This window comes from Phascolarctos cinereus, unplaced genomic scaffold, assembly GCF_003287225.1.
Source record: "Phascolarctos cinereus isolate Bilbo 61053 unplaced genomic scaffold, phaCin_HiC Scaffold_2;HRSCAF=192, whole genome shotgun sequence".
In the NCBI taxonomy this organism is placed as follows: Eukaryota; Metazoa; Chordata; class Mammalia; order Diprotodontia; family Phascolarctidae; genus Phascolarctos; species Phascolarctos cinereus.
This window is the reverse complement of record NW_027555625.1, coordinates 273,014,166-273,027,653: the sequence shown is the minus strand read 5'-3', so window position 1 is coordinate 273,027,653 and position 13,488 is coordinate 273,014,166. Positions and strand designations below refer to the sequence as shown.

Below are 13,488 nucleotides of genomic sequence, written 5' to 3'. Positions count from 1 at the left end.
AATGTGGTCCAAACAGATTAAAATAAAATTGGGAAATATGTAACAAAATAAATAAAAACACAATAGAACATAGATAATGTTCATATGTGGTTTTCTAAGTCAAAGAGACACCTGCAGGGATCCTTAGGTACAGTTTAGTGGTCCTGTTTCTATTTGAGTTTGACACTACTGGGGTACATTATGGGGGAAATTTTCCTTCCTCAGACTTTGACAGAAGTCCCCTGAAGGTAGATCCCTTGAGACTAGCTAGTATTTCAGAGTCTAGAGATAACTATTTGTCTAGAATTTCTAACTATACCTATATATCTACATCCCAGTGATGTACTTCCTAACAGCCAATGGCTCTTAACAAAGGTATTCACTAAAATAGCATAGTAAGAACAATAGCTACAAAAAGTTTAGATCACATAAATCTGGGGCACACAAATTCTTGAGTCATCATCAGTGGGAAGAGTGGACACAAGTAGTGGACAATGGTTATAACAAGGCCAGTGAGGGGATGCCTAAGGAACAAATGTGGTCAAGGTGGTTACCTTGCATAATCCCTAGCACTACGAAGTGTTAATGTCTTTTTTTCTCTTTTTAGGGTGGTCAGGAGGCTCATATTCAACAGTATTTGGTGGGGGGGGGTGAGGCAATCAGGGTTAAGTGAATTGCCCATGGTCACACAGCTAGTAAGTGTCAAGTGTCTGAGGCCACATTTGAACTCAGGTTCTCCTGGCTCCAAGGCCAGAGCTCTATCAGGAGGCTCATATTAAGTGTAGTCTCTGCTGGGTTAGTTTCTCATCTGGGTCCCAGGATCTGATCCTTTACACAGTTCTCCTGTCTGTGCCAGGGGTCTCATTCCTCAAAGCTGTTTCCTCCTTCCAGTGCCTGCCTTTCTGTATTTATGTCTGTTTGGGGTGTGAGTCTCTGATCCCTCAGTTTTTCGGGCAGCTCTGTTGGACTCACACACTCTGAAACTGAAAGATGGAATATCTCCCTCTGGGCAAGTTACTAGTAGATGCCATAGCCCATTTGGAAGGAGAGAGAAAATCCCTCTTCTCTTCACCTTCCTTGCCCTACAGGGACTTCTACAGGTTCATAAACTTCAAATCCCCAGAGTTTAGCTATTTAAAGCCCACAGGGGTCTAGCTAATTTTTAGCTGAGCCTATCATAGTTGTTTCCTTCTTGGCACAATCAGTAGGATGTTTGTAACCCGTAAAGTTATCACCCAGTGGCCACTTTTTTTCCCCAGTTAGTTTAACACCTCTTTAACACCTAGTGATTATGGGATTGGGTGAAGGTTGGTGGTTAGAGACCAACTACTCTACTTAAAAAACAGTCATTTGGCTGTAACTCTCTGCCCCATCCCCCAACACCCACAGGCGGAGGCACCCACACAAAAACATAAAAAAGCCTTCTTTCTATCTTTCTTTTCTGTTTCCCCAACCAGAAATGGGTTCATTTAAAATTTGATGCTAGTGACACTTTGCATGTGAATTACGCTCTTCAAAGCACTTTCACCGCATTATGCTAAATATCCTTAGCAATTCCCAGTGCCCCTGGCAGAGTAGAATGTATTTTTCAAAAAAATGGACTATGACTAACATTATTTAGTTCCATTGTATTGAAGGCTGTGATTTGAAGTGAAGTTAGTTACTAGGTCACTTGACATTAGATCATTAAAAAGTGAGATAAGATTTTATCTCAGCTCTGTACCATAGAACGACAATTCCCTTGGAGATTTTGAAGGACTTAATAGATTGTCTTAAAAAGGTGCCTTGGAGATCATTTTGTCCAGCGGTCTTCATTTTCTAGGAGTTACAGCAAGGAATGCATACAGACATAAGGTTTGAACCCAGGTGCTCCTGACTTTTGAGGCAAAGAATTGAACACTCTACCATCTTTTCAGAATTTGAGAACAAGAAGGGACATAATGGGACAGCCATCTTACACACAACACCGTCCTTCAGTAAGAAAAAAAAAAGGCGGGGGGGGGGTTGGGGAGCGATCAGTTCTTTCAGATTGACTGACCTGAGAAAAAGTAACCCCAGCTACATATGCTAAGGAGGCCTGAGAATCCAGATTCAATCCAATTAAACAAATCAACAAGCCAACAAATATTAATATTAAAAATATGTGCATAGTGGGTTACAAACACTAGAACCCAGTGGGATATAAACAAAAGAAAACCCCCTTCCCTAAACAAATAGTCCCTGCCCTCAAGGAGTTGACATTGTAAACAGAGAGGGAGGGAGAGAGTATAAGGACTGGACTTAGGATTTCACTGGTGAATAGCGAATTCTGACATGAGGAAATTCTGTCCAGCTGCCTCCCCAGGCACCTTCTCTGCAAGGTACAGTCTTGGAGAATTGCCTAAGAACACTTACAGTTAAGTGGCCAGGGTCACATAGAACCATTTATATTAATAAATAAATTCAATATGATTTGAATGATAGGCAGCTAAGAGACGCAATGGATTGAGCGCCGGTCCTGAAATCAGGAAAACCTGAATTCAGATTAGGTCTCAGATATGTTTGCCCCAGTTTCCTCTTCCGTAAAATGAGTTGGAGAAGGAAATGGCAAACCATTCCAGCATTTTTGTCAAGAAAATCCCAAATGGGGCCATGTAGAGTCAGACACGACTGAAACGACTGAAGAACAACCCCTAGACAATCGATCAAGGAACTGAGTCCATCAACATATTTTAATGAGAAATTTTACTTAAAATATATTGAGGATGGGGGTGGCGGCGGCTAGTGTCTCCTAATCCAGTCATGTTTATTTTATTATCCTCCTGGGAGGGGGAGAAAACGTCCAGTCTTAACTTTTTTCAGTCATTAGAACACTGTACCCCACTGCAAAACAGGCTACACTGGGGAAAACACAGAGTTTGTCTCCCAAGACTAGAAAAGACAGAGCGAGGAAATACAGTAGAGGAAGGATGCTGTATTTAAATCCTGCTCTGTCCCGTCAGACTATGGTCCAGTTTGCTGCGGCGCCCCCCTCTTTCCCCCCCCACCACGTTGTTTGCCTGTCGTTGGGTTTTTTCGAGGCTCTACCTCGAATGAAATCCTCAAGAGAAAGAGAGTTGGGGGTGGGGGGAGAATAGGCAGGTAACGGGATTAAAAGGAGGGGCTCCCTAGGACAAGCGTCGTATTCATGCACCAGCCCAGATTCTGACTCTGATGCGGGGACACCCCCTCCCTCTCTCCTACCCAGGCCCAGGTCAGGTCCCTGCGGAAAAAGAAACAACCTCAAGAAAGCCAGGAAAAGGGGTGGGGGCGGGGCTGAAGTGGGGTGGGGGGTTCTTGAGGAAGTTGGGGGGGAGTGGCCTAAGGTGGGTATTTTGACAGCCAGTTCCGTACAATGCTGTATAGCTGGGGTCGGGTGAGGTGGGGGCGCCCAAAGACGGGGGTTTATGGAGTTTAGAGGAGATGAATTTGGGGGTGAGGAAGGAGCCGGTTTGGGGGTTGAGAGCGCTCAGGCAGGTGCCGCAGAGTACCCGCGGTGGGTGGGGAGTTGGTCAGGATGATGGAGAGGAGAATTTGGGAATGAGTGAAAGCCAAAAATGATAAACCGCTGAGGGAGAAAAGAAGGCGGCAGCCTAGGATATCAGGAGACTTAGGGAAGCTTAGGGGGCGCTCGAAATAGGAGCCTCGTTAGCGCAGTAGGTAGCGCGTCAGTCTCATAATCTGAAGGTCGTGAGTTCGATCCTCACACGGGGCATCCGCGTTTGGTTTTGTTCTGGGAGGACTCTTGGGAAAAGTGAAGGAAGGCCCTTTAAGGGGAAAGTTAGTAACAATTACAAACGTCCGAAAGTGGAACGGGGTTCCTCCGCTGTCCTAGAAAAAGTTAATCACTGATTGTAGAGAATGCCCGTCTGCTTTCCATTCAGGTCAACCTCTAACGCTGGAGAAGGCATGGGCGCGGTGAGACATGAAAGGCAGTTATCCCGGCACCTGGTTTGTTTGTTTTTTTCCCCCGGAAAAAAACCTCATTCATTTATGAGAAAACTGACACCCCCACCCCGCCGTCCACTCACTCGTCCGCTCTTCCAGGATTCGCTGACCAGGGCCGCTGCGGCGTGACCTCTCCCTGTGGCTTGCTTTCCCCCAGGGCTCCGTCGCTCCTCAAACCACCGGCCCCTTTTCTCTTTGCCCAGAGGAAATGCACTTCTGCACAGAGTTCTTCTCGCTGGTTCCACCAGAAAGAAACTCCAGCTCGCTTCAAGAAGGGGGTCTCAGATAGCTTCTAAGAGTGGGCTGCATCCCTTCATCTAGGGCGCAGTTCTCGTAACCCGAAGAGGTTCCCAGGCTTTTTGTGAGCAAGCAGCTTTTAAAATTTGCTCCAAGCTGCGACCAAATTGTGAGGGAGGTTAACCCTCCAATTCGTCTCTAATTCCACGTCTCCTTCCCACCAATTCTTGACCCCTTGTCATCGTGATTCTTCTCTGATCCTACAATTTACTTGATCTCTACATCACTGGTTCTTGAGGGCAGGTACTATCTCACTGTTCTGTTTGCATCCCAAAAGCCTGCCACAGTGCCTGGCACATAGTATGTTCTTAATAAAGGCTTTGTTGATTCATTGATTGATTTACAGAGCTCAGCTACTCATGGCCTTCCTGGGAACTAATCTCCTTTACAATTTGGTCGCAGGCTTATCTTCCACATAAAAACCGGGTCACAACTGCATCATTATTAAGGGCTGCAACCTACTCTCCGAGAGGCCCAGTGAGGCTTTTTCTTTCAGGGAGTTGAAGTTTACTTGTTTTAGAGACATTTAATTGAATTCATTCAGCATTTAATGAGCATCTACTATGTGCCTGGTGCTGACAGAGATAACAAAGATTAATTAAGACCCAGTCACTGCCGTCCAGAAGCTTACAGTTTAAAAGTTGAGCACAATTGACCAAAATACACATTTTAAAAGGAGTAAGTACAGAGGAGAAGTCAAACATAGGTACAAGAGAGATGTGAGAAAGGAATTATTCAACAAACAATTGTCATGCTCCTACTACTCCCATATCTCTCCTCCTTTTCAGAGCCAAACTGCTAGAAAAAGTTGTCTACACCAAAGATGTCAAACTTGGAGCCAGCTGGCTGCAATCCACCTGCAAAACTCCTAAGTGCAGATGAACTAGATTAAAATGCAATTGGAAAATGTTTAACAAAATAAAAATGCAATACAACATAGGTAATGTAAATTTGTGGCTTTCTAAGTCAATGTTTGACCTGTAGGGATCAGTTTCTATTTGACATTGAGACTACAATTCTATACCCATTTTCCCACTTCCTCTACTCCTACTGATTTCCCAACTCTTTTCCAGTGTGGCTCCTTACCTCATCACCCAACTGAAATTGGTTTCTTCAAAGTTGCCAGTGATTGTCCTATCTGATGTCTTTTTCTAAATTTTCATCCTTCTGTATCTTTCTTCTGGGTTTAAAATTCTCTTGGAATTTCCCCTCTGTGTCCGACTACTCCTCATTCTCCTTTGCTAGTTCATCAATCAATGGATAAACATTTATTAAGCACTTACTATGTGTCAGCCACTGTGCTAAGGGCTACAGTTTTTTTTTTAAAAAAAGGCAAAAGACAGTTTCACCCCCCTAACTATAGATCTATGTACACCCAAGGCCCCTGGACCCTGAGTCCACTTCTCTCTTTACCTCATTTGGTTACTCTTCCAGCTTAATGGGCTTAATTATCATCTTGCAGATCTATACTGTATCTTCTTTCCTAGTTTTTCTCCTGAGATCATTTTGAATCTCCAACTGCCTACTGCACATTTCAAACTGTATGGCTCATAGCCATCTCAAACTTAACATATCCAAAACAGAACTCATTATCATTTCTTCCCAAATCCATCCTTCTTCTGAATTTCTTTTTTTTTCTGAATTTCTGTCTTTCTAAATACAACCATGCTTCTAGTCAACTCATTTTCAAACCTTTCTCCTAGATTATGACAATAGCCTTTAAAAATATTTAAATTTTTAAAAACATTTTGAACTTAACAGACATCAAATAAAACGAGCACTCCCATGTACATAGTAGAACAGAAAGAGAATTATACATGAAACCAAAAATTACTATTGTGCATAGTTTGCTTTTCTTTTTAATAAATTAAACATATAGCTTTCAAAGTTGTCCTGCTTGTCTGTGATTCCTTCTGGCCTTCTGTTCTCTTCTGCATTTTAAAAATGCATCAGTGATGTTTTCTTTCTTTTTTGGGGGGAGGGACAGCCCTATCCCTAACTCCTTCTAGCAACTGGGGAGATTTGGAAAGTTTTGTGTAGAAAGTATCACTTGAGGAGAGTTTTGAAGGAAATAAGGGATTTTAAGAAGCAGAGGTGAGGTGGAAATATATTCTAGGCATGGGGACAGCCATTATAGTGTCTCAGAGACAGGAGACAAGTGTAATGTGTGAGCAACAGCACACAGGCCATAGGGTGGGAGAGGGAAGTAATTTATAATAAGGGTGAAAAGATAGGTTGGAGGTAAGGTGCAGTGGTACAAGCCTGTGATCCCTGCTGCTGGGGAAGTTTAGGCTATGTAACAGAACTGGTCAAAATTTCAGTACTGACCAGCAGTGGGACCAACTTCCAGCTTGGGCAGGACAGGGAGACCTAGTCTTTAAAAAAAAAAAGGGGGGTGGGATGGACAAAAAGGTAGGTTGGAGCCAGGTTATGAAATGCTTTGAAAGATAAACAAATAAGCTTTCATAGAGACAACAGTGAATCACTCGAGTTTTTTGAGTAGGGAAATGACGTGATCAAACCCCCTTCTTTAGGAAAATTGCTTTGGCAGCTGTGTGGATGGATAGATGGGAGAAGGGAAAGGCTTAAGGCAGGAAAACCAATTAGGAGACTTGTAATTGTCTGGGAGAGATAGGATGAGAGATTGCCAGGATGGAGTGGTCTGCTCATTTTATGAAAACTAAATATCTGGAATGGCCACCAGTATACTGGTTCATTTATTAAATGAAGCTAGCCTCCAATTTTCAAAATTAGGAAAGAATGAAATTACGTCCATAAAACAACCTCTTACTTGCATCATGACATATTGATTGATGAAAGAATTCATCCATTTTTAAGGCTTAGGAAAATTTGTCATTTTTTTACTTTTGACGGCACTCTTTATACCATCAGACCATGTGCTTTTCCATCTCATGCTGCACTTGTCTCCAGCCTGATCTCCAGCCTCCTCTGGGAAGAATGGTGCCTTCCACTCAGTGAACATTTCACACTTGGCTAGAACATACACATCCCAGTGATTCTGAACCCTTACTATCTTTCGCTCCCCCTCCATCCAGTCTGTTGCCAAGACCTGTCATCCAAACCAGGATCATCATCCCAACCACTTTCCTCATCTCCTACCACTCCATTTTTCATTCCCTCAACCCTCAACACCACCCATACCTTCAACTGTGCCCTGTGGGATGCCTGCTCTATAGGCAGCAAACTTCCTTTCATCCTAAGTATTCCTTTCCTACTCCTTTGATCACCTAGCGATCACTAAAATCTGGCTTCCCCTGATGACAAAGCCTCCTCGGCCTCCTTTTCCAGTACTGGCTGCACCTTCACTCACTCTCCTAGTGCTTAATAACTTTTTATTGATCTGTTGAGGAGAAGGAGCTGGAATACCCTTTGCTCCCCACTGAGACATCTAGGTTTTTCCCCTATCTCATCACTCAATAATCTTTCTTCCTTTGAGGATCATACAATTCATATCTACCGCTTAATCAAAATCTTGGTGGCTGCTGTCTATAGACCTCCAATTATCTTTCTTTCCTTAATGAATTCTGTACCTGGCTCACAATTTTTCTCTCTTCCTCAAATCCTGACCTCATGCTGGAAGACTTCAACATACATATTGACTCTTTCAAACACCCTACTCCCTCATTTCCTTAATCTACCTCCTTCTCATGACCTACACCTATACTTTACCTCAGCCATAAAGATGATCATACTCTTGTTCTTACCATCACCCACAAAACCAGTACCTCCATGCTCAAGAATTCTGGAATCCCCTTATCTGACCATAATCTTTTGTTTTTACACCTCTCCTTCTGACTTCCCTTACTAAACCCTACTCTTTGTCCACACTGTGACCTCCAACCCCTCTCCCAGGCTCTCTTGCCCTTTTTTCCCCCCATCTTGACTCCTTAATGAACCAGTTAAACTCTACACTGTCCTCTTCTCTGGAGTCCCTAACCCTCTTACATCATTGATTGTCTGCTGCCAAGTCTCAGCCTTGGATCATTTCCACCATTCATTGCCTTTATTCTTCTTACACATGTGCTGCTGAACAAAAGTAGAGAAAATCATGTGACTGTTCTGACTAGGTCTACTACAAATTTACATTACATAATTCTCAACTAGGCCCTCACTGCTCCTAGGCAATCCTACTATACCTCCCTAATTAGCTCACCATCTCATTCTTCATAGTGGCTTTTGAAAACTTTTTCATCACTCATTAAAGCCCATCATGGCTCCACCTCTCCTCATTCTATCAGGTGAGAACATTGTCTCATATTCTATGGAAAAATATTGAGGCCATTCACCATGAAGTCCCATTTCTTCACACTTTCTCATTTCATATTACTCAGATGCTTTCTGCCTCTATCTCCTCCTAGATTTCTGTCTCATGTGAAGAGGTGGCTTCACTCTTTACCAAGGCTAACCCTCTACCTACACACATGATCTTCCTCTGTCATCTCCACTCTATCACTTACCTTCAATCTCACACTCTCTACTGTCTCTCCTATTGCCTATAATCATACCCATGTCTCCCCTATCTTGAAAAAACTCTCCCAATCTTTCCATCCTCACTACCATCCTATATTTCTTCTGACTTTGTGGTTAAGTAAAGAGCCTTGCAAAGGCTCTCTCTTCTCATTCTCTTCTTAACCCTTTACAATCTGGCTTCTGACCTCGTTATTCCACTGAAACTGCTCTCTCCAAAGTTACCAATGATCTCTTAATTGCAAAATCCAATGGTCTTTTCTCAATTCTCATTTTCTTTGATCTTTCTGCAGCCTTTGACACTGTTGATCAGCTCTAGCCATTTTCTATGGCTGTCCCCCATATCTGGAATGCTCTCCCTCCTCATTTCCATTTCTTGGCTTCCTTGCCTTCTTTTAAGTCACAACTAAAATCCTTTCTTCTACAGGAAGGCTTTCCCAATCCCTCTTAATTTTAGTATCCTCCATCTTTTAATTGGTTCCTATTTGTCCTGCATATGGTTTGTACATATTTGTTTGCTTGCTGTCTCACCCTTTAGATTGTGAGTTCCTTGAGGACAGAGATTCGTTTGCTTCTATTGCTGTCCCCAACAGTTAGCACAGTGCCTGGAGCATACATAGCAAGTACTTAATGAATGTTTATTGACTAACTTGAAATAAAAATGGAGATTGAAAAACCATCCAAAGCACAAATATGAATATGCTGAAACATTTGAAATGGCTGTTTCTTTGAATACATAAGACCAGTATTGGGCAGAAAAGAATTTTGACAAATCCTAGGAAAATTAGTTTGGTATAAATAAAAAAAATACTTCAGAGTACCTGGAAAAAATTTGCTAGACTCACAAAAGAATGTATTTAACAAAGTACCATAAAAATTTCCAAGAGAAAATGGTAGCTAGCATTTATATATACATTGAGTTTACAGAGATAAACATTATATCACCCTATTCTCACAACAACCCTGAAAGGTACGTGCTATAATTACCACCATTTCATATATAAGGAAGTAGCTGAGTGCCAGGCCTGGAGTCAGGAAGACTCAAATATGTTCAAATCTGACCTCGGACACTCAGTAGTTGTGTGACCCTGGGCAAGTCACTTAACCCTGTTTGCCTCAGCTCCTCATCTGTAAAATGAACTGGAGAAGGAAATGGCAAACTACTCTAGTATCTTTGTCAAGAAAACCCCAAATGCGGTCATGAAGAGTCAGTCAGACCCAACTGAAAAATGACTCAACAACAACTTTACATATGAGGAAACTGAGGCAGAGGCTAAATGACTTGTCATGGGTCATATAGCTAGTAAGGGTCTGAGGCTAGATTTTTACTCAGGGCTTTCAGGGTCAAGGTCCAGCACTCTATTCACTGTACCACTTATAAGACTCCATCTCTCAATTACATGCCTTTCAACTGGCTAGCCCATGGCTAAAATTCAATCCCTTTTCACAGATGCCTCTCAGAATACCCTACATTCCTTCAAAGCTCAACTCGAATGACAGCCTCCACATAAGCCCTTTCCTGATGCTGTCAGCTGCTAGCTTCCCTTCCCATCCCATTACTACATTATTTGGCATATATTGTATAAACACATACATATGTGTGTTATTATATATTATACATATGTTATATATACATATATATATGTGTGTATGTGTATATGTACACATTGTGTTTCTGTGTTTCTGATTGAATGATAGTCCCCTGAAGAAAGGACTATATAACTTTGGCTTTTGTATACTACCTATACACAGTTCTTGGTACAGTAGCAGACATTTAACAAATCGTTGATTCCTTTTTCACTCCAAATCACTTGATATGTCTTTTCAAATTCTTTATATGTATTTTCATATTTCAAGTGCTTAGACAGTGCCTTGAACATTGTAGGTACTTAATAAATGCTTGTTGACTTGAATTTGGATTCCCACAGTTTTTTAATCTGGTCTCCTTGTAGTGTTGCTCTGCATCCAGAAGAGGGAGTCATTGTCTTTCAGATCACATACATGAGCTTGCTCAATGGGATCCCACCTACCCTGTAATATCCATGTTGCCCATGTTGAAACATCCTTTGTTCACCAGTTAAATTCCGTGGACCAAAATTAAGCTCTACACAAGACCGTGACAAATTTTATTTTAAACTAAAGACGAGATCTGGGCAGTGCCATATATCCCTGGTCACTTTGCTGGGGACTGGGTACCTCAGAAGAGATTTTCCACTCTGATTCTGGTCACTTTACTGAACCCCACCTTTCTCCTTTTTCCTCATTCTTCTTCTAGCATTTTCCCCTTCCACCTTTATAATATGTGCAACAAACTGAAACAAATACAAGACCACAAGATGTCTAATACAGATTGTCAGTTAATTCTGTTAAGGAATCGCTAGCTAGCTAGAGAAAACATTTATTAAGTCCTCATTATACACTGGTCCAAGCCTTGTTGTTCTTAGAAATCCTTCTGCAAATTTTGCAAAAGTTTTAAAGGGTAAGTTTCTTCTCCTTCTTTACCTCCCTTCTCTGCCTTCTAATCTCTCAGCCTCTATCTTTCTCTGATTCTTATTATGCAAACATGGGAGAGCCCTGGGATTAGGAAAGACCTAGACTTGAGTCCTCCCTCTGACAGTAAGTGACCTTAAATTAAGCAAGTGACTTTTAACCTCTCTGATACTCCTTTGGTAAAAAGGAGAATTTAACACTTGTACCACCTACCCCACCAGTTGTTGTAAAGAAAGTACTAAAGACATATGGATTATTACTTCACTTTCTGCCCCCTGCACTACATCTTTCGTAACACTGCCAGAATCTTTCTTAGCTTAGGTCTATGTCTATGCATAATGTCTGCTTATGTCTCTCTTTTTCCATAGCATTAAAGGATCAATAGCTGAAAGAAACCATGGATCCCCTCACTTTATAAGAAACAGGGCTACAGAAGGTACATCAGTAAGCATTTATTAAGCATCTACTATGTGTCAGGCACCATCCTAAGTAAAAGACAGTCCCTTCTGTCTAATGGGAGAAACAAAATGAAAACCACCATGTACAAACAAAATAGTATATACAAGATGAAGTGAAGACAAATCAATAGAGAGAAGGCACTAGCATTAAAGGGGATCAGGGAGTAATTTGCCCAAGCTCACAAAGGCTTCTAAGTATACAGGTAGGATTTGAACTTAAGTCATCTTCAAATCCAGGGCTCTTTCCATCAGCAATTAACAAATATTTATTAAGCACTTATTATATTATGTGGCAGGCACTGTGCAAGGTGCTGAAAAGGAGATCATTAGAGAGATGGGGAGAGAGACAGAGAGAGAGCGAGCGAGAGAGAGAGAGAGAGAGAGAATGAGAATGAATGTAGGTCTGAAGTCTCCTAGTTTGAGATGTTGACAGTCACTCCTGCCAAAAAACAAAACAAAAAACTTAGGGGCTCCCTATAGCCTACAAATTAAGATTCTTATTCCTTACTATCACATTAAACACCCTGAAAAAGCTGATGCCACCTAATTTTTATTCATTTTTTTTTGTACAACTACCCTCCACTAAAACTGGACCATGCCCTCAACAAGCTCTGTTCTCACAACTCAAAGGTTTTATGGCCCTCCCCAGGTTTGCCTATGCATAGGATGCATTCTTTCCCCTTTTTCTGCTGAATTTCTATCCATCACTTAAAGCTTAACTCAAACACTATGTTCTTCAGAAAGCTGAACTGCCCCTTCCCCTCGGCATTCACTCTTAGTGTTGTTGTTGTTGAGTAGTGTCGGAATCTTCAGGACCCCATTTGGGGTTTTCTTGGCAGAGATACTGGAGGGGTTTGCCATCTCCTTTTCCAGATGAGGTAATTGAGGCAAACAGGGTTAAATGACTTGCCCAGGGTCACACAGCTAGTGTCTGAGGCTAAATTTGAACTCAGGTCTTCAGGACTTCTGGACTAGCTGCCGGTAAGCTACAAGTTTAGTACTTTACAACAATTGTTTTGCACTTACTCCATATTATACTTATTCACCAGACTAATAAACTTCACGCAGAAGGGGGAACCTAACCAGCCTTGTCTCATCTATCTTACTCTTCTTCCTTTGCACTTAAAAATATTTCTTAAATGAACTCTTTTATCCCTCTTCCCTCTCTCTTCTTCCAGGCTTTAGGGGGGGAAAAAAAGGAAATAGCCTTGGGGGTCAGAAGACCCCAGGATTCAAATCCAAATTCAGACACTTTACTAACAATGCGATCCTGAACCCTGGGTTCTTAATTTATTTTGTGTCTCAGACACCTTTGGCCGACTGGTAAAGCCTATGGACCCTTTCTTGGAATAATGGTTTTAAGTTTATAAAATAAAACACATGGGGTTACAAAGGAAATCGATTATACAGAACTTGTGATTAAAATATATATTTTAAAGTTTACGTTCCCCAGCTCAAGAACTCCTAATTTAGGCAAATGACAGTAGTGGATAGAGAGCTGGAACTGGAGTCAGGAAGACTCCTCTTCGTGAGTTCAAATTCGGCTTCAGAGACCTGCTAGCTGTGTGTCCTGGGTAACTCACTTAAACCTGTTTGCCTCAGTTTCCTCGTCTGTAAAAGGAGCTGGCAAACCACTTTGCGAAGAAAACCCCAAATGGGGTCACGGAGAGTCGGACATGGCTGAAACGACTCAACGACAGCAACAAAAATGGGCATAATAAGACCGTCCTCATTCACTCACTCATTTATTTATTTCCTCTTCCCCCACTTCCCACTCCCTCCTTTAGCCTCACGCTGCCCCACGTAGGGC

The 13,488-nt window shown here is 41.9% G+C and overlaps 1 non-coding gene across 1 annotated transcript; it reads left to right on the top strand.

Moving 5' to 3' along the window:
* Positions 1 to 3,639: 3,639 nt before the first annotated feature.
* On the top strand, positions 3,640 to 3,712 carry TRNAM-CAU (transfer RNA methionine (anticodon CAU)). Its single transcript has one exon. It is a non-coding gene; the product is annotated as a tRNA-Met (tRNA).
* The last annotated feature ends 9,776 nt before the right edge of the window (positions 3,713 to 13,488 follow it).